The sequence below is a fragment of the Megalops cyprinoides genome, chromosome 11 (assembly GCF_013368585.1).
Source record: "Megalops cyprinoides isolate fMegCyp1 chromosome 11, fMegCyp1.pri, whole genome shotgun sequence".
NCBI classification, from domain to species: domain Eukaryota; kingdom Metazoa; phylum Chordata; class Actinopteri; order Elopiformes; family Megalopidae; genus Megalops; species Megalops cyprinoides.
Genome location: NC_050593.1, coordinates 32,732,594 through 32,750,923, shown reverse-complemented (window position 1 = coordinate 32,750,923; position 18,330 = coordinate 32,732,594). Strand labels below are relative to the sequence as shown.

Genomic DNA, 18,330 nt, shown 5'->3' with positions numbered 1-18,330 from the left:
TACCCCAAACACAGCCGGATTCGTGCTGGATCGATTCTGCCTGAGAGCTGGTGGTTCACGCAACAGCAGCACTGACTGTGATGAATTAAGCACAGTCAGTGCTAGGCCCGGGCTGTGCAGTAACAGAAGCAGGTCTTTACTCTCTCTCTGACGCAGCTCCTCCGTGAGGACCTCAGCTGGAGGACCCCCTCCGCACCCGGCCCCGCCACCAAGACCTCCCGGAGACACGAAAAGCCGATACCTTTTCATTAGTGGGGGAGAGGCGGCGCGGGGGCGTATCGATCGGGCCCCCCTGCTCTCCGCAGCAACGCCACGGTGAAGGGGAGCGGAAGAAATGAATGGAGACCCGAGATGCCGCCGCGAACCGGTCAATACCTCGCAGGACGACCCGCCGGCCGAACCTCCCCATCACCCCTTACTGTGCATCCACTTCATTATCATCATCACCCGAAAAATAAGAACAACGCTCTCTTAGGAGGGCAAGACGGGAGACAGAGATGTAACAGCAGTGGGGTGAATCTATTTTGTATTGATCATGACCGGGGTAAATCTCTGCTGGAGATCACCGCTGCTGATGGAGATCCTACAGATAGAAACCAAGGGGGGAAAAAAAAATAGGAAACCAGGATAAAAGGAGTGAAGACCAACAGGACTGATGTGCAACATGGTGAGAAACCTGAGCACAACGCTGGCCGAATACAGACCTCCGCCGTACCAACAATTGCCCCCTTGAGGAGAGATTACAGTGAGATACAGCAGCACAGTGAAAACTGCCAGCAACATTCAGAGACAATGAGACAGCAACCTCGAGTTTGCCGGGCAGCAACTGCTCTTTTCAATGTCTCAGCATCAATTCAAAACGCTTCTGTAAGAGGAGCATAATGGGATATTTAGAAGGGTGATGAAGGGTTCTCTGTGCCCGGGACAAAGCAGGGCATTAAAACACATCTCTGTTCTCCCCTGCAACTAACAAGCCTCTTTATATTCATGTGGAAAATATGGAATCCTGACACTTCCAAATGGCAAAAACAGAAAAAAGTACACTAAACAAATGAATAACCCGTTTTCCTGCAAAGCTGAAATATTACCCATTTTAATTCCACTTCTGAGATTCGTTAGGAACGGATAACAGAGGAAGGCATTAAGCTGTACAGGAAGAGTTAGTGTTGTGTTTGGCATTTGTCTCGGAGTCTGAGGTAACACTCACACCTGGATGTTAGGACGACGTCACTGCCCCTGTGGGCATCATTGACAGGGAGGGAACAGAAGTCACCGGTTCAGATAAGGATGCCGGGAATATGATTAGGCCTACATCATCCTCTATCTGAGCTACGCTCCTATTCAGGGAAACAGACGGCTTACATTTTCACATCTCATCCATGCATATAGGTGGATGTTAACTGAGGCTACAGAACCCTCACATAAATTACATTACATTACATTATTGTCATTTAGCCAATGCTCTTATCCAGAGCAATTTACATAGGTTACAATTTTTTTACATGTGGATTACATTGATGCAGCTGGATATTTACTGAGGCAATTCTGGGTTAAGTACCTTGCCCAAGGTACCCAGCAGGGGAATGCCCCTTACCACTATGCTACACTGCCGCCCCAAACTATTCCTCTGCCGAATCTTTACAACAAAAATGCGGGAAACTCCAACCCTTTCCACATCTCCATAGGAGAAGGGAGGGCTAGCCTCCAGTGGACACAGAGTCTCAGCACTGCAGAGAGCACTATGCACATAAAACTAGCCCAAGAACATGAGAACCCCCCCCCCTTCCCCCCCCGCGTCCCCCTCTCCAAACCTCAGAGAATCACACTGGGGCCTGGGGAGACTCACGAAGTTGCCCCACACCCCCCAAAAAATCATCAGAGGCACACAAAGGTCCCTGGCAGCTGTGACAACTGGCTTAAGAAATGGTGACAGGCACCGGGGACAGCGGGAGTCCCAGCTTTCGTCTGGCTTTCAGGACTACCCAGCTTGCCTGGGTCAGTCACTGTCCTACAGCGCAATTAATGGCCGGCTTCCCCTTTCAAGACAAACCTTTTACTGAACATCTCGTGCTGTGACTCCTTTAGGCTTCATTTGAATTCCCTATTCAAAGACAACAGAAGCTGGCCAGTAAGACACCGCAAGCCTGAGCTTTGCATGGCCAGCCCTTTTTAACAGGAGAGGTAACTTCACAAGAATGGTACTATCTGGTAACAAAGTTGGCAGCAAGATTAATGATAGATAATTAATATATTGTATACGTGTGGTGTTGTGGATATATACAGTGTTACAGCTCTATAACGAAGCAATATTGTTCAGCACACAAGTACCACTTCTGCCCAAAATGTGAACACTAAACTCTAATCATCACTGTTTTCTTTGTAGAAATATTTTTTTTCAAACAGAGAATCACTACCTGTCCACAAAATTACCCCTTATCCTAAAAAGGTCTTTCCTATTTTCCATCTGCTGTTATTGTGAATCTACACAGACTAATATTTCAGCGGTGGAGCAGTTTGCTGATAGTACAACGTGATCTAATTTCCGCAGCGATAAAGAAAGAACTAGAAAAAGAAACAGAAAAAAAAGCTTTATAGTGCATTCCACACTGTTCCGATAACTACATCCTCAACAAAAATCACAGTGATACAGCAATTACTAACAGGAACCATCGCAATCCCCTTTTCAAAAGACAGTAAGACGGTTAATAGTAGCATAATGCGGAGTGGATTAGTGCTTTATTTTGCACATGTAAGCGATGAATGGGCACGAGCCGTTCGGTTGCGCTTCTGCACCTGGCAAAGTAAAACACTGGTGACCATATCCGGTTTCCTCATCCCCTTTTCCAGAGAAAACGCTTCCACCAGCTTTGTAGTTATTTTAGGCGCATCCACCATCCACAGCTGCCAACGGGAGGGGGTCCCACCTCTGTTACCCCAAACAACGCTGAAATACTGCGATGCGTTATGTGGCACACCAATGGAGTAATTAATTTATTCAACCGCTGTGCTGGCACAACAATAAGGACGTGAGGTTGATCCAGCCCCTCCACCCAGCAACTCACTGTCCAATCAGAGTATGACATTTAAGCAGGACGTCAGTGACATCACAGATGGAGTGACCTATATTAACACTATAACGAGAGACAGTGCTTGTAAATCGTACCAATGGTCAACTGTAGGGTTGGGTGATTAATCGAATTTTATTTTCAATTACGATTTTGGCTTCCAACGATTATGAAAACAAGATAATCGAGATTAAATGATTATTGTGCCGCATTATTTATTGAAATTTATACATATATAATTTATTTTATCAAATTTTTTTATATGTTTTTGTTTTTCAGTTGAATTATCTTTCTGCGGGGGGGTTCTAACATGTCTGTAAGGCTACTGTTGGATCCTAGAAATCCGAGATGGCTCATGACAGCATGATCACACAGAAGGGAAAAACTAGTGTGGGTGTTGCACAACACACCATTGACTTCAGTGGAATGCTGCTGCATTTTTGTTCAAACCCAGTGAAATTCAGTAATGATACAGCGGCGTAGCGCTGGGTTCCAAACCCTCGCTGGAACCCCACCGCCCCGCTGGGAGAGCTCCTCTCCGCTGGGACCCCGCGTGCCCGTTCCCCTGCATGGTGGTCTGAGGCGGGCAGGCATACCGAAACGCCTACTCCACCTCCTCAAACAATAAACAGAGCCTCGTTTAATTAAGGCCAAATAACATGGAAGCGCTCCCACTATTTAAGAGAAAATAACCAGAGTGCCGTCACCCCCCGCAAGCTCGCACACTCGCACACACACACACACATACACACGCGCAGAAAGAAAGAAACAGAGTTAATCGCTGAAGCCTGAAGATGCCTCACATACGTGGGATGGCACAGCCAACCTTTCACCCTCATAATATTTTCATACCACGCGTACAGCTCTATCCACTCTTCCAGCTCTAGGCCTACACTGAGCGGGGCTCAAACAATCCTTTTGCCGGTATATATTATTTCTGCCAAAGACTGGATTTTCAAGACCACAGAACCTTTGCTCACAGGGCCAGTAAAGCCTGATACAAATTTATTCTGTTTCCTGGTTGATTGACGCTTTGAGAGTGAGAGTTGGCAGCACAAAATTTAGCTGAATAAGTTACAAGGGTTCTTTGTGGTTACTGCGGTCTTTCCTTCCTTCCATTATATACAGTACAGCTAGCCTCTTTATCTCCCACCAACTTAGTCATATGGATTTGTGAAATTCATGAGGTTTGTTGTTTAAGTTGAACCTAAGTATTTCAGTTGTTTTTGCTTAAAATGTTGTGGTGAATTAAAAAAAAAAAAAAAAAACTATTACCACTACTAACCCTATTAACACGTACCACTATGACCCTGACACCAGGGACAGAGCACTGTAAGCATGGCTAAGCTCTTGTTTTCATGTCTAATCACGCAGGCCTGTGCATGTGTCTGAATACTGCAGGGTTTCTTCGATGAGACGTTTGACCTCAGCTGCTTACACAAAAAGCCAGCAATACTAACAGATATGAATGAGCAAAGAAGTATGTAACAAACAACTTGCCTCACTTTAACTTATTTGGTAGGGCAAGCATGGGAATCTAACAAACGCAAGGAATGAAGAGGTTCCGAGGGATCGTTCCGAAATCCTGAGGTACTATTTCACACTGCTGTAGCTAAACAAAGCTGTTACCTTTTGCATTTTTTAAATTTCTGCAATACAGATTAGATTTCAATGAATGATAACAATCATTCAGTCTCTCCCAAGTCATTTCCGTCAACCCTCAGTCCAATGAGACACCAAAGCTCCGCTGTCATTTCCTGGCACCCAACCAGCAGCTTTTTCCCACAATTCTGCACAACCCTCCTTTTTTCCTTCTCTGATATTTTCTGCCTAAATAAGGCAATCGCAGTGACAACAGGACATCAAGGCTGTGAGAAAACAGACGAAAAACACGAGAAAGGTATGGATGTTAATGATTCTTGTACAATTTCCATGCCAGAGAAGAGCTTAAGTTCTCATGCATTTCCAGTATTTAATATTTCAATAAAACCATCTCCTCCTCTTTCCTATCCTATTCTCCATGCTGTGTGCAATTATCTCACCTCAGTGTGGCTTTTTTTGGGGGAAATTCAGATCACTGATACAGGACGAAAACCTGAAGGAACAGAAGCACACGTCATTGTACTGGTGAACGCAGCTGGAAGTAATGATTGCAAAGCTGTAGAAATCCTGCTGCAGCATTTAACCACAGTAAAGGGATCGAATGAGTTACACTGCACTCACACACAGGGCAGCATTAGCACATGTCATTATAATTCAACTGCAGGTTCTGAACAGGACGACTTTTTGTGCAGACTGCAACAACTGCAACAACTTAATCTCCACGTCAGCAGAAATCCCTCACCACAGTGAATCACGGATTTCAAAAACAGAGAACAATTATACGATACCATGGGAAATGGTCAGAGAGATGATTAAGACCTTTATTTTGACTAGTGATGGGCTGTACACATAAACAGAAGGGCAGTGTTCTTTATTCTCAGACAGTGAGTCCAGGGATTGCAGATTCCTACCCGGTGCGTCTGATTGGTCAGCAGAGTTAAACCCCTCCCACTCCAGTGTGTCAGGTGATCAGAAGATGACTACAGGGCTTGTCCCTGTGCTCCTTCACACGGTCTTGAGACTCACCCTTCACACTACCTCAGACGCCTGGTAAAAACCTTGCATCAGCAGTGTAGCATAGTGGTAAGGAGCGGGGCTTGTAATCAAAAGGTTGCTGGTTCGATTCTCTGCTGGGACACTGCCTCTGTACCCTCGGGCAATTGTCTCAGTAAATATCCAGCTGTATAAATGGATTAAACTGTAACCTATGCAAGTCGCTATGGATAAGAGCATCTGCTAAATGACAATAATGTAATGTAACACAATAGTTATATAATAATTATGTAATGCATCAACAGAGCTCTCCGTCAAGGAATAATCATCCTCAAGTATCTGCTTGCATGCAGTGGGCCACAGTGCACCCGAACACTTAAACTTACTCTTACACTGCAAGCAACCTCTTTATTCCCGCCATGTTCTCATCTTTCAATAACCCTGACTCTGATTGGCTCTCCTGGGTCCGACAGCACAATCGTCACCCGCAACTGCTTTCCAGGTGGTGGGTGTGGGCTTTGCCTTGATGCTAACTACCCCCCCCCCCCCCCCACCCCACCCCCCCGCTTTAAAGAGACCACATCCTCCTCTTCTAAGGCTTCGACTTCAAAAATAGGCCACCATCACGAGGAAACGTGGCATCGTTTTCATTTTCTCACCAATTACTGTTTCCAAGACAAATACTTCAACGGAGCCATATGCTGTACAGGAAGCAGGCAGCCTTTAAGGAGACTCGGAGAACGAGAGGGAGACCGACAGACATACGGGAGCCTGAAGCTTCAATGGCCTTTATCTCAGAATCAAACCAATTCCATTACACCAGTTTATTCCTGACATTTTACAGGAAGGACACAAACAGCTCCTTGACTGTCAGAGAGAGCCAGTAAAACAAGCCTGGCTATTCATTACAGCAGAAAAAACAGGGTGATGCAGACTGTGTCAGTCCAATAGCTAATTTTCTAAATTTCACATAAATTCAATTTCGCTGTAAATCCTTAAATTAGGCCGGCACCACATCTATACAATCACCTACCTAAACCCATAACAAGGATTTTTAAATTTTCTTTTTTAAATTATCAACTCCACATCTTCATTAAAAATATACAGCAGTAATGTCTGAAGTTTTAAGCATACAGAAAAACACTCCAGTTTACCAGTGCCGGCCTATAAACCCAAAACACAATTCACAACCAAACGAAGCTCAACTGCACATCAGTATGTTTACTATATATAATGCATCCATTTTAGAGTTTATACAGACGTATGTTTCTCTGCATGTGTGGATGAGGATCTGTTCCTGGGGATGCGCCCATCCGAGCCAAACCTCTCCCAGGAGGGGCAGAGGAGTTTTAATCAAACCCAGCTCTGACAGGAAAATATGAAGCACATGCAAGCAATTACTGCATCCCACACATTCCTCACCGCTGCGACAGCCTAGTCAGGCAGCGGGCAGGCCCTGATGGAGACCAGTGATAACTCCTGCAGACACTGCCTACCTCCGCCAACACCGGGACCACGGAGAGGGGGTCGCCTGGAACCTTTAAAATGTCGTTTTTACGCCATGCAATAAACGAAGAACAAAGCAACAGGGACACCGCTTTTCTGCTTCAACGAAAGGAGCCTCTGGATACGGATACAACACAACTGCAGATGGCCCAGAATAAGCTAACTTTTTTACCCCCCCCCTCAAAGAGTTGCCATCCTTATGCCAAACAATCATGTACAATACTGAAGGAAATTAACAATTAAAGTTATCCCCCTGCACTCTGTAATTAGCCTCAAGCAGCCTTCATTCGGTCCCCCTTTGCTGTTGAGCAACCACAACAATGAGGACAGTCTGGTGGAGCAAACCCCCCCCTCCCCCCCTCCATCACACAGCTTGTTGGTGCTTTGTAGAGGACTGTAAAGGCGTTTCAATTAGCGCCGAAACATGTGAGGCATTAATGAGACGCAGACAGGCTGTGTGGTGAGGGAGAGAAACCGATCTGCCTCCCCAAGCATTCCACTGACATCTGATACCCCCACAGTTAACCAAATCATTGTGCGACTCTTAAAAGAACAAAGGCACGGATCAAAAAAAAAAAAAACTTCAAAAAATGATAAGCCACAAAGAGGGGGGAAAAAAGGAGAGAAAGGTGGTGAGTTGTTAGAAAATCTCTTGACTACTCTGTCATGGCAGCTTGAGCAGAGAGTGCTATCTCACCAATATGTTGATAAAAGTCCTGCCCAGGATCGTTTATTTCGGGGTATTATCTCTTTTGAGCACACCCCCCCTTGAGGGCCTCTGTATCTCCCCAAAGCCGCCCCCACACCCCACCGTGCCCAAGCATCAGAGCTCCACACACAAACACTGAACTGAGGAACTAGAGCTCAGAAGTGCACTTTGTTGCTCTAGTTGGAAACAATGAAATCACACAAATGGCATTTAAGCGTATCTCCATGACACTCAGTGCAGTTTGAAAATCTGATTGAGCAAATAAAAGGCTTAATATTATGTAGTTACCCAAATAGCTAGCTAGCTAGCAACATCAATATACAGCGTTAGGTCCTGATTGCGTATCCATTTTTAGTTCTCGTGGTCTTCATAAGAAGGCTTTGATTGGTCTATTGTCTGGAATCTCTGCGGCACATGTGACCAGAAGCCACCAATCAGATATGGGACAACATGCTGCAATGTAATAGAAGCAACTACAGTAGTCCCAGGACGCCGCAAGTGTACTGCAGATATCCTCGGGGAGAGCAGAGTCAGGGTAACTCCTACAGGGAAAGAGACTGCAGACACAAGTACACATCCAGCAGACCGCCTGACGTGTGGTGTTAAAGGTCTAACACCGGCAGGGATATGGGGGGGGGGGGGGGGGGGGGGAATATGTATCTAAATGTAAAACAAAGAGTGCAATAATGGCCTAAGGGTTAAGCTGAATCCTAATGTGTGCCCACATAGTGAGGATCACATTACCAGCAAAGCAAAACAAAGATCCCGTACCACTATTTCTGTACGTTACGGCCTAAACCACAGGTCACATGACCACAGGCCCCACTGGTTTGACCTGTGCGTTATTCAAAGCACTGAACCCCTCCCAAGACCATCTAAAGTCATTTACTACTACTCACCAACTGCTCAATCAAAGTGCAGTAAATGATCTGTAACTTAGACACAGTAAGTATGCTTTTTAAGGATATGATAGAGGCAGCTGTGGGTCGAGGGTACAGCAGCAGTGTCCCAGCGTGGAATCGAACCAACGGTTACGAGCCGTGCTCCTTACCACTATGCTACACTGCTGAAATAAATTAAATAATGCGAGAAGAGCCGGATTTGCTGGAATGAAGTGGAAAAGCCTCCAGCTCAAAGTGTCCAGTTCTCCAGCTTTCTGAGGCGGGGGGGGTCATTGAGTACGTTCCTCCTGAGGGAGGTATCTGTCTGCCAGGTTCCACCACTGCAGCGCAGCACAAGGTACTACGCCACAAGAGTACTTTTCAGAAAACTTCACGGCACAGTCTGCCTTCCCCAAAAGCGAAAGAATGTGGGTTTCTGAATCAGGATATCGACGCTGAACTCATTTCACTTCGTCAAAACACCGTGCCACTAATCTGAGGTCCACCGCGGCCCAGAGTTGTGCCCAAGCACCCAGCGGAAGCGCGCACGGTCTACAACAAGGGCTTCCAAGGTCACAGCTTTGCGAGATGCAAATAAATGGGTCAGAGGGATAATTGACATCGCTAATTTGACTGGGCTCCAAAGGAACAAGTTTGAAAGGAGTTTTCTGGAACACTGAGAAAGGAAAAAAAAAAAAAAAAAAAAACATTCTTAAAAGTACAAATCTCACCGACCGACTCAGGTGCCAAGAGCGCGATTTATCAAAGAAATAAACAAAATGTCGCTGCAAATTCCCTTTCAGTCCATTCCCACAAATGAGACGTTAATCTACTCTGGGCCCCAGACAAAAGAAATGCCCTTTATTCAACACTACGGCTCTGTGAAGGGGTTAGAAAAGCATGTGAGGTAGGAAAAGGAACAAGTGTCCTGTACAATACGTGTGTGTTTGTGCGTGTGTGTGTGTCTGTGTGTGCGCGTGTGAGAGAACGAGAGCGAGAGTGAGTGTGTGTGTGTGTGACAGGGCATTTAAGCAGAGCAGTTGCGGGACTCTGCTTTCACAGCCGCCTCAGGCTACAGTCACTCACGCGAGAGCCTGTAAGTGTGGTCCCGCCGCGTCGTGAGCAGCCCTCAGCCCCTCTCCTCCTGCAGACTAAACCCTTATTTACTCTTCTCATGTACACCACTGCTGCTTTTCATCACCCGGGCCTCCTGTCAACCGGACACCGTTGCCCCGGCAACGGCAGAACTCAGCACCGCAGCTCTGACCTTTGTTTTACTTAAGGGGAAAGTTTGGAAAAGGATGAGACAAAAAAAAAAAAAAAAACGAATGGCCACATTACTTAAAATGACCTCTCATTCTGAAGGGATTGGAATGATAAAACAGCTGTCAAACAGCTGAAAAATCCAACCATCACTCCTGACAAGGCGATTTTTGCTTACTGTACTAACCTCTGTCCACAGAGGAGAGCTGTACAGTACTTTTTAGAAGAGAAGTTTCCTTTGACAAGACAAATGTCAGAGGGGGATGAAACAGGGTACCATAAAAGGATGCGAGCGACAGGTATGGCATAACGGGCTACAGTCTGTCTCCCACTCATTAAACACACGCTGTTGCTGCCTCAAACACTGGGATCAACGCAAAAGCATAACAACAGTGATGCTTTTTATATAACCATTCCAGCCCTTTAACTCCCCTTCCTCTAATTCCAAACCAATGCAGTCAGCTTTTGGAAGGAGGGAGGAAGGGGGGTGGCTAAGTTTTTGAGCCTCGAAACTGTAAGCAGGAAATTACAACTTACTTCCACAACTGCCTAACCTGAACAGGCGAATGCGCTCTTCAGTATCCGCTTAACGTGCCGCTTCATCTTACTGGCACAGCTGCTGGTGTGAGCTCGTCTCTGTCCGGCAAGCAATCAAAGGGACGAAAGGACTGAAGCCAGCGCGGCCTCCTGTTGTCTGCTCTCACGCATTGTCTCTGCACGACATCGGCTGTGGATCTGATCACACTCTTAGCCTGATCACACTGGCTGGCTGGTGGCCTCGCCGAACAGGACCGGGCTTCTTTCATTCTCGCTGCTTGACTGCTCTGCCTTGTGCTCAGCCAACACTCAAGTTTAAATTGGGTTTGATCATTCAGATTCAGATGGCTTTCTGGGATGACTTAACCACATCCAACTTCCTTGCTAAGATCCAACCCAGTAGATACAGACTTGTCCCAGATCTACACCCTCTAGGTAGATTAACACTTTGAATTTAGATCTTTTCTTTGATTTTATTTTTCCCCCTTTTTGTCTTTTTTGATAATATGCTACTTGTTTGTAGTATGTATTTTTGACACAGTAGCTGTGATTCTCTACTTCCCACTACAACTCTCTTTATGCTGTGCCTTGGCTACTTTGGTAGATACTGCTGTATATTTCACAGAACAGATACTTCTGTTTCCTCCCCAGATTTAACACACATAACATGCTTTCAAGAGGTGGTTACTTCATTGGTCTCTTCCTGTCCGTCTGTCCAACTGACAAACTGAAAATGAGTTCCTCACTTTCTTATTTAAAAAACAACGCTACCAGGTTCGAATCAGTTTTGTACATTACGGGCAGTGTTAAATAATCCTGAGTTTTAAATAAAGCAGTCAACACACCGTCCGAACTTGATCAATCTGAGCAACACGAACAGTAACCTTCTGAAGATGAGTGTAGACTCAATGCCACTTCTTCCAGAACCCACTCTGCCACTGCTGTGACTCTCATCCCTCTGTGAGGGCACTGCTCCTTCTTTGTACTCAGCTCGGCTCCCTCTGGGTGACTAAGTGGGACACACTCAAACCTCAGCCTATTAGAACTCAGCTATTCTCAGACAGCTTGTCTCAAATTACATCTGAACACACAATAACCTTAAATCGCGCTCTAAATCCACACTGATTGATAGAATTCTCGCAGATTCTCCCCTTAATTATCTGCTGTCTGCTGTCCTCTCTGAAGACATTTGTCATCAAACTTCATCACCTGCATTCACAGTAGCTGCAAGGTGAGAACCTCCACATCAACAGACAACAGAACTTCAACAAGCTCACCTTTTTCATTTTGACAATAGTTTTTTTTGTTGTTTTTTTTTTTTTTTTTTTTAAATCACAGGCATGTCCCACCCAGGAAGTACAGAGTAGTGAACACAAATAATCCTTGGTTTTCCCTGGTATTTATGACTTAATAATGCTGTAAAAAATTATAACTCTAGGACGACAGCCAGACCTTCTAATACCTAGAGTGATCACAGCATCATCAGGGAGGATTTACACCAAATTGTCCGATGCTCTAATAATTCTAAAAGATTCTACATTTCTGGTATTATAAATTCTTGCGTTTAATTCTGGAGAATATAACAACCCCTCGTCATTCACCCACCTCTATAATATCTGACAGCCCGGTTTTTCATCAATCTATCCAGCTACTAGCCATTTATCATTCTGCCCTTCAAAGCAGTCCAGCACGTCCATATAGTGGTCTCCGAATAAGTATCTGCAGCCACATCTTTCTCAGTCACATCTGATAATCTCTCTCATCTATGCTCAGCTGAGAAAGGGTTACTTCCAAGGTCTTCAGAGGGTCCCCATGTCATCTTCAGTTTATAAACCTTTGTAACTGAAACTGCTTCCATCTACTTGTTGATGAAACAATCTCTTAAACTGCTAACCCTAAACTGAGCAATTAACCTGTCCATCACAGTGTATATCAACAGGTTCATCTCTGACCCCTAAAGACACCACTGTTATCACTGTTTGTGGATATTAGCAGTTGGGCTACACCTGTTGTTGTTGAACATCCTGTAGACTGAATGCTCTTCCAGGCTGGCACCGTAGATGACAGCTTTATTCTCAACTGATTGACCTCAACACATTTTTGAATAAATCATTTTTCAGGATCGATATTTTGATTGCAGGCTGTATGAAGAAACCTAAGTCGGTTAAACGGTGTACTTATTAGTTGCACATACTTTTACTTCTTTTAAGGGAATCTAAATGCAGTTGTAGTGTATTCTTTTCTTTGGTTTTGAAAAGAACACCGAGTCCCTGAAAGCTGAAAGGAGAAAAGTAGATGCAGACTGTAATAACTGCCAAAAGCTATATATACCAGACTGCGGCTACAGCGGCACTTAAAACTGTACTGCGATGTCAGACTCTTTAAAGTAGCAGTCAATGAGCAGAAATCGCAAGATTTTCTCAAAGCAAAGAATACAAATAAAAGGAAAACAGACTGCAAACTAAATGAACAAATGTGACTGACAGGAGTCAGGCAAGTGCACAACAAACATCTATAAACATTTGGTAAGATGTTGCTAATTCTTACATGATAAAAATTGGTTCAAGGGGCTTAAACACACTGAATATGAATGAAGGGTGTGTGTCTAAGTGCAAGGGCAACGATGTGTCATCAGCGGTTGTGTGCCTCAGGTCAAGAGAGGGCTGTAACCAGCCAATCACCTGTAAGGACAGATGAGCACGCTGAAAAACAGTGACCCTTAACTGAGTGAAAATTTACTAGGAGGCACATAGGTTGACGTGTTCCCTTCTAATGTATGGCTGTTCACCTCAGTGTAAAAAATTAGGTCATACTGCCAAAAGGACATTCAAATTCTACAATTTACAACTGCAACCAGAGAAAAATGGCCCAAAATGAACCCTGGGATAAATAGGTCCTGAATGTCTGATACAAAAGAGCAACCGTGTTGTCAAACTTGTTCAGAAATAATATCACACTTTTGTTAAGTCAAATACAACTTTTCTTCCATCTTCAGAAAGAGCATGTAGACAAAAAGTAGTGCCCAACTTCTCTGAGCGATAGTGAAACTTTAAAAAGAAAACACGGGTGCTGGCGTGTCAAATTGTTAACCAACTGGAGTCAAACTGACTTAAAAAGAATATTATAACAAAATGTAACAGCTGAACACTAAAATATACCTGTACTTTGAGAAAACTGTAATTAATCTTATTATAAACAGTGTTTTTTTTTTGTTAATTTTTCAAATTAAATCTCAAAATATCAAATAAGTTCTACTTTGCATATGCCTACATTAACATTGCAATAGTGCACTAGTTTCGTGGAGCAGTTAATGCAACAAAGTTGTATAGGTTTTGAATACTGGTGCTGACTGACTTGGCAAGACAGCAAGAATGAAAACCACTCGTAGGTTAAGTACAATAAAGGAAATAACTCATAAAATCTCACTGGAAGGCTGTTTGCTGCTGCTGGTGTTGGTCACCTTAACGTGGATTGCTAGCTTACAAACAGCCACTGACTGTCAGTTGAAGCTGCTCAGTTGAAGCACGGCCTTGCAAGAAGCCAAATGTTGAAAACCAGTGGCTGAGAGGACCTAAAATACCCTACAGACATATTTAGAGTAATTACGGCTTAGAATTACTTGAATATAAGCGTTCATTGTAATATATTTAGCGTGGTGTCTTTTTAAGATGATACTGCGGTGCTGACTCAAAATTTGTCTCATTTTGTTCCCATGCTGAGACCACACAGTTCCATCAGCTTTCTCTGTAATGTGAGTTCCACAGAGCCACAGTATTATAAATTCAGTACTTTCAAATAATTCCCCTCCGGTTTTCAGGCTGGTCCCAGTGCTAAGGTTAAATACTAATCTCATCTCATCGGACACTGCTGTACTCACGCTTCTTGATTTGAGCTCACCAAATATTACCCAAATGAAACCTTGAAATAAACCTTAAGTCTGGCCAACACAGCACCACTCCTGGCTTAGGTTATGCTTATGATATAATGATTGGTTTGTAAAAATTGTAAATTGTAGAAAACTAATAGGTACTCTGTGAAGTGTGGAGTTCCTTGATTTTTGGTTGTTGTACAACTTCTGCCACAAATGCAAGATATAATTGCCAGCTGCACCCATGTATCAATGAAACAAAATGTGAGGTTACACCGCTCTCCAACGTGCCCGTGTCGTGTAAAGATTCCCACACAGTGTTTTTCGTTATTTTTAATACCTGTTGAACTGATATGTTAAAAAAAGACACCTGCAGCTGGTTAAATCTGTTACTTGGTGGGTGGTTTGGATGACAGTCAACACATCCTATCCTTAACATGAGCTGAAAACCAGACCCACCTATTTGTCGCATAGCAATTATGCTTTTTTTTTTAATGAGTTCCCACCAAACCGACCACACCGGCCATATTCTAGGCTACACACAAAAATGAAGCTACAGAAATTCCAACCAAAAATATATATCCCGAGTAATTTTTTGTGCCACTTGTATAGTGTGAAAAACTGGTGCATGTTATCTGCCGTCTCTTCATATTCAAGACGTCTGGACCAACCGTTCACTAGACAAAAAGGGATCAACATGTATATCATTTGCTGCCCCAGGGGAATAGATACCCTAACAGAGTCTGTTTACACTTGGTGCCCTGTGACAACTCCTACTGAAAGCAGTAGTATACAAAAAACAAACTAGACTGATTTACTGATTAGCATGGCTACAATTCTTTATAGGATCCGGCATTTTCTTTGCTTTAAAATACTGAAGGTGTATCTCCATTCTGGGAAACAAAATAATTCATGCTACCTACATATAGATTAGTCTTGGTAAGGTGATTTCAGGCGGGCAAGTTTCCGAATAAACTGGTTCAGGGATTTGATGAAAACCTGCCAAATGCTTTTAAAAGATCTCCCAAACCCCAAGCGAGTTTCTTTTGGCAGACGCCTGGGTCAAGCTTTATTCCAGACTGCATGGGGAACACATGTTCAAATACTTCATTGGAATTACCTGAGGAAGTCACCCCTTTCTGGCAGCAGGCAGATCTCCCCTGAGCGCGGACAAGCGTCGAAACATGTTTTTGACAGCAGTCGTTACCACGAGCAGAATTTACAGTTACACCCAAGGGTGTGGAAAGTGTGTCATGACCTGACATGAATGGATCATCGCACTGCTGGAAAAAGGGGGAAGACATCAGAAGCGCTCATCTTTCTCCGCTTCAACATTATAGCTCTCCGTTATCCTCTTTCACTGTTAAAACACAGTATCCTCGCCTGCGTGCATGTTGAGTGCATACCCTAGCTTCAGAGGCTTATAATCCTTTTGTTCCCAAGAGCCACCAGAATGTTTACTCTCTAGCTAGGTCAGCAGTCATTTGATATCTTAAACACACCGTTCCTTGTGCTACTGCAGTACAGCTACGTTACATGAAATATGAAACAGGTGGGCACTGTTCTCAACCTCCAGGGTTACCTCACTCTGCTCAGGTCCATATTTACCAGCTTTACCAGGTCAACTTAAGATCCCATCAGAGCAACTCCTACACTGTGTCACCTGACATGGAGCTGCACCTCCACCCAAACAGGAAAAGCCACTATCAAATTGTTATGGGCACAGGGAGTCTGGAGTGGAATACATTGCCAACTGCTACCTTAGAGTCCCGGTCATTTCCTGCCCTGCTCCTGACTCATGATCCTTTTGCTGGTATCAGACACCACCTCACACTCACAGTGCATTGGAAGGGCGGGAGAAATGCAAGCAAAGGACCAGATCCATGCAGCTGGAACAGACCAGATAGTGAAAGTGGTCTGGATCAGGTGGTCCCGGCTTACACACCGCACAGGGGAGCAGGACTGTGTGCCAGGTTTACCTGTACACAGGCAGACTACCCACCAGCACGTTCTTCAGGACTTCCCGCTATTTGATGAGGGTTAAACATTAACCGGTAAAGTTTAAAGTCTGCAGGCTTTCCCTTGACAAACAGTATGTCTTAATGTAAGGGCTCTGCTAAGCCCACTGGATTACCCATTAGGCAGTGAGGCCTTTTTCAGCTCCAGCGGGCTGGCGTTACGTTACCTTCAGAGGTGAGAGAATGAACAGGAAACCTCTCGCAGCACGGGACCCCCTTGGCCCCGTCCCCTATGGCCGGAGCAGATGTGCACGCCTGAGTCATAACTCAGGCCCCTATTCAGTCTTGGAAACATACAGCAGGTGTGCAATGAGCGCAGCCCTACAGATAAGACCACATGGGAATTGGAGGTTTTTTTTTTTTTTTTTGTTTTTGCACTGTGGCAGATTAACATAGCTACCTCAGGGCTCCAGAAAGGAACGGAAGAAAACAAGGCTTGGGTTCAGCGATCAACTTACGCACCTATAACAATACGTTAAACTCGTCTTCATGAGGGCGGCAGATGGCAGTGACAAGAGGGTGGGGGGGGGGGGGGGGGGGGCATGTCATCCAACACTAACTGCCAGGACACAAAATGATGCCCTTTTTAGAGCTACATGTCCAGGGACGGTACAATTCTCCAGAAGAAATCCCTAGTCCATAATAACACCGCCCCACAAATTCCTCTCCAGAGTTTTCCTGAATAAGTTAGAAAAATGTAAATTAATAACAGCTGTTGAACGGGGAATTGGTTGATACAACCGACACACACACACACGGTCCAAATCCAGTACACAGTACAAATCCATGGAATGAACCCGTCCTGTCATAAATGTGAAAAATTAGTTCTGTGGAATTATTCTCTCTGTTGAACATGGCACATGAACACATAATGTAACATCATTAAACGTTTCAACAAACCAAATAACTGTGGTTCTGAAACATATTTTCTCAAGGAAAGTAATGAGGTCACTTTAAATAGCTTTCACTGGGTGGTACAGTAGCTCTGTTTGTGCGCCTTACTTTCTCTGCTCAAGGAGCTCTCATACCCTGAAACTAAGTTTTCATCCAAAGTACACTGGACGTCTCAGGAGGAAAACGGCTGTATAGTTGAAGACTTGTCTTTTTCTAGCATTTTAACCAATGACTTGGTGGCAACCAGTGAAAAAATTTGGTGGGAAAGAGAGCAATTCCAAGTATTTAGACTGTGACCAAGTGAACGTGAACTGAATAAGCTAACAGCAATATTCCTCACACTGAATGTCAACACCCTTAAGAAAGTGAAACTTTATGCACCTATATACTGGGTGGAGCAGGCATGCAGACTCCAATAAACAGTGCCCTCCATGGCAAAATAATAGTGTAGCTTACTTTCAGATCAGTGAGTTCCTGATAAGACATAATGACTCCACCCTTCTCAAGGGTTCAGGAGAACTCTCTCTCACATCACTAGCTATCAGCACTGGAGATCAGGGCAGGTTCACCCAACGATTGCAAAAGCATTCTGAGGTGGATCAGTGCTAGCTAAGCCACGCCTCCATGTTTCCATTTCTAATGTATTAGGGTGGTTCAAAAGAAGCCATAGTGCATGAAGATTGCAAAGCATTACATTACACTACTTTACATTACAAGGCACACCACCTTACAGTACAGACAAACCTCCATTTACACTCTATGCTCATTGGCTGGAGCTTCTACCAACCCTGTAAGACGCTGTAGGATGTTTTCTCAGTAGGCCACCCAAACCATTAAGATGACCATAGAATACCATAGGACGACACAGGAAAGCCCCTATTTTGAGCTAACATTTCACTCTACACACACTGCTGTCAATCACCAACCCAGCAGAATGAGACAGATGTTGTCAAGAGCGACCGCACATTATTAGTTTTAATCGCAAGCACTGGCA

At 44.3% G+C, this 18,330-nt stretch overlaps 1 protein-coding gene across 2 annotated transcripts in view; it reads right to left on the bottom strand.

The window, feature by feature from the left end:
• Positions 1-18,330, bottom strand: part of tanc1b (tetratricopeptide repeat, ankyrin repeat and coiled-coil containing 1b) — a 133,137-nt gene that overhangs the window by 112,322 nt on the left and 2,485 nt on the right. The gene's annotated exons all lie outside the window — the stretch shown is intronic.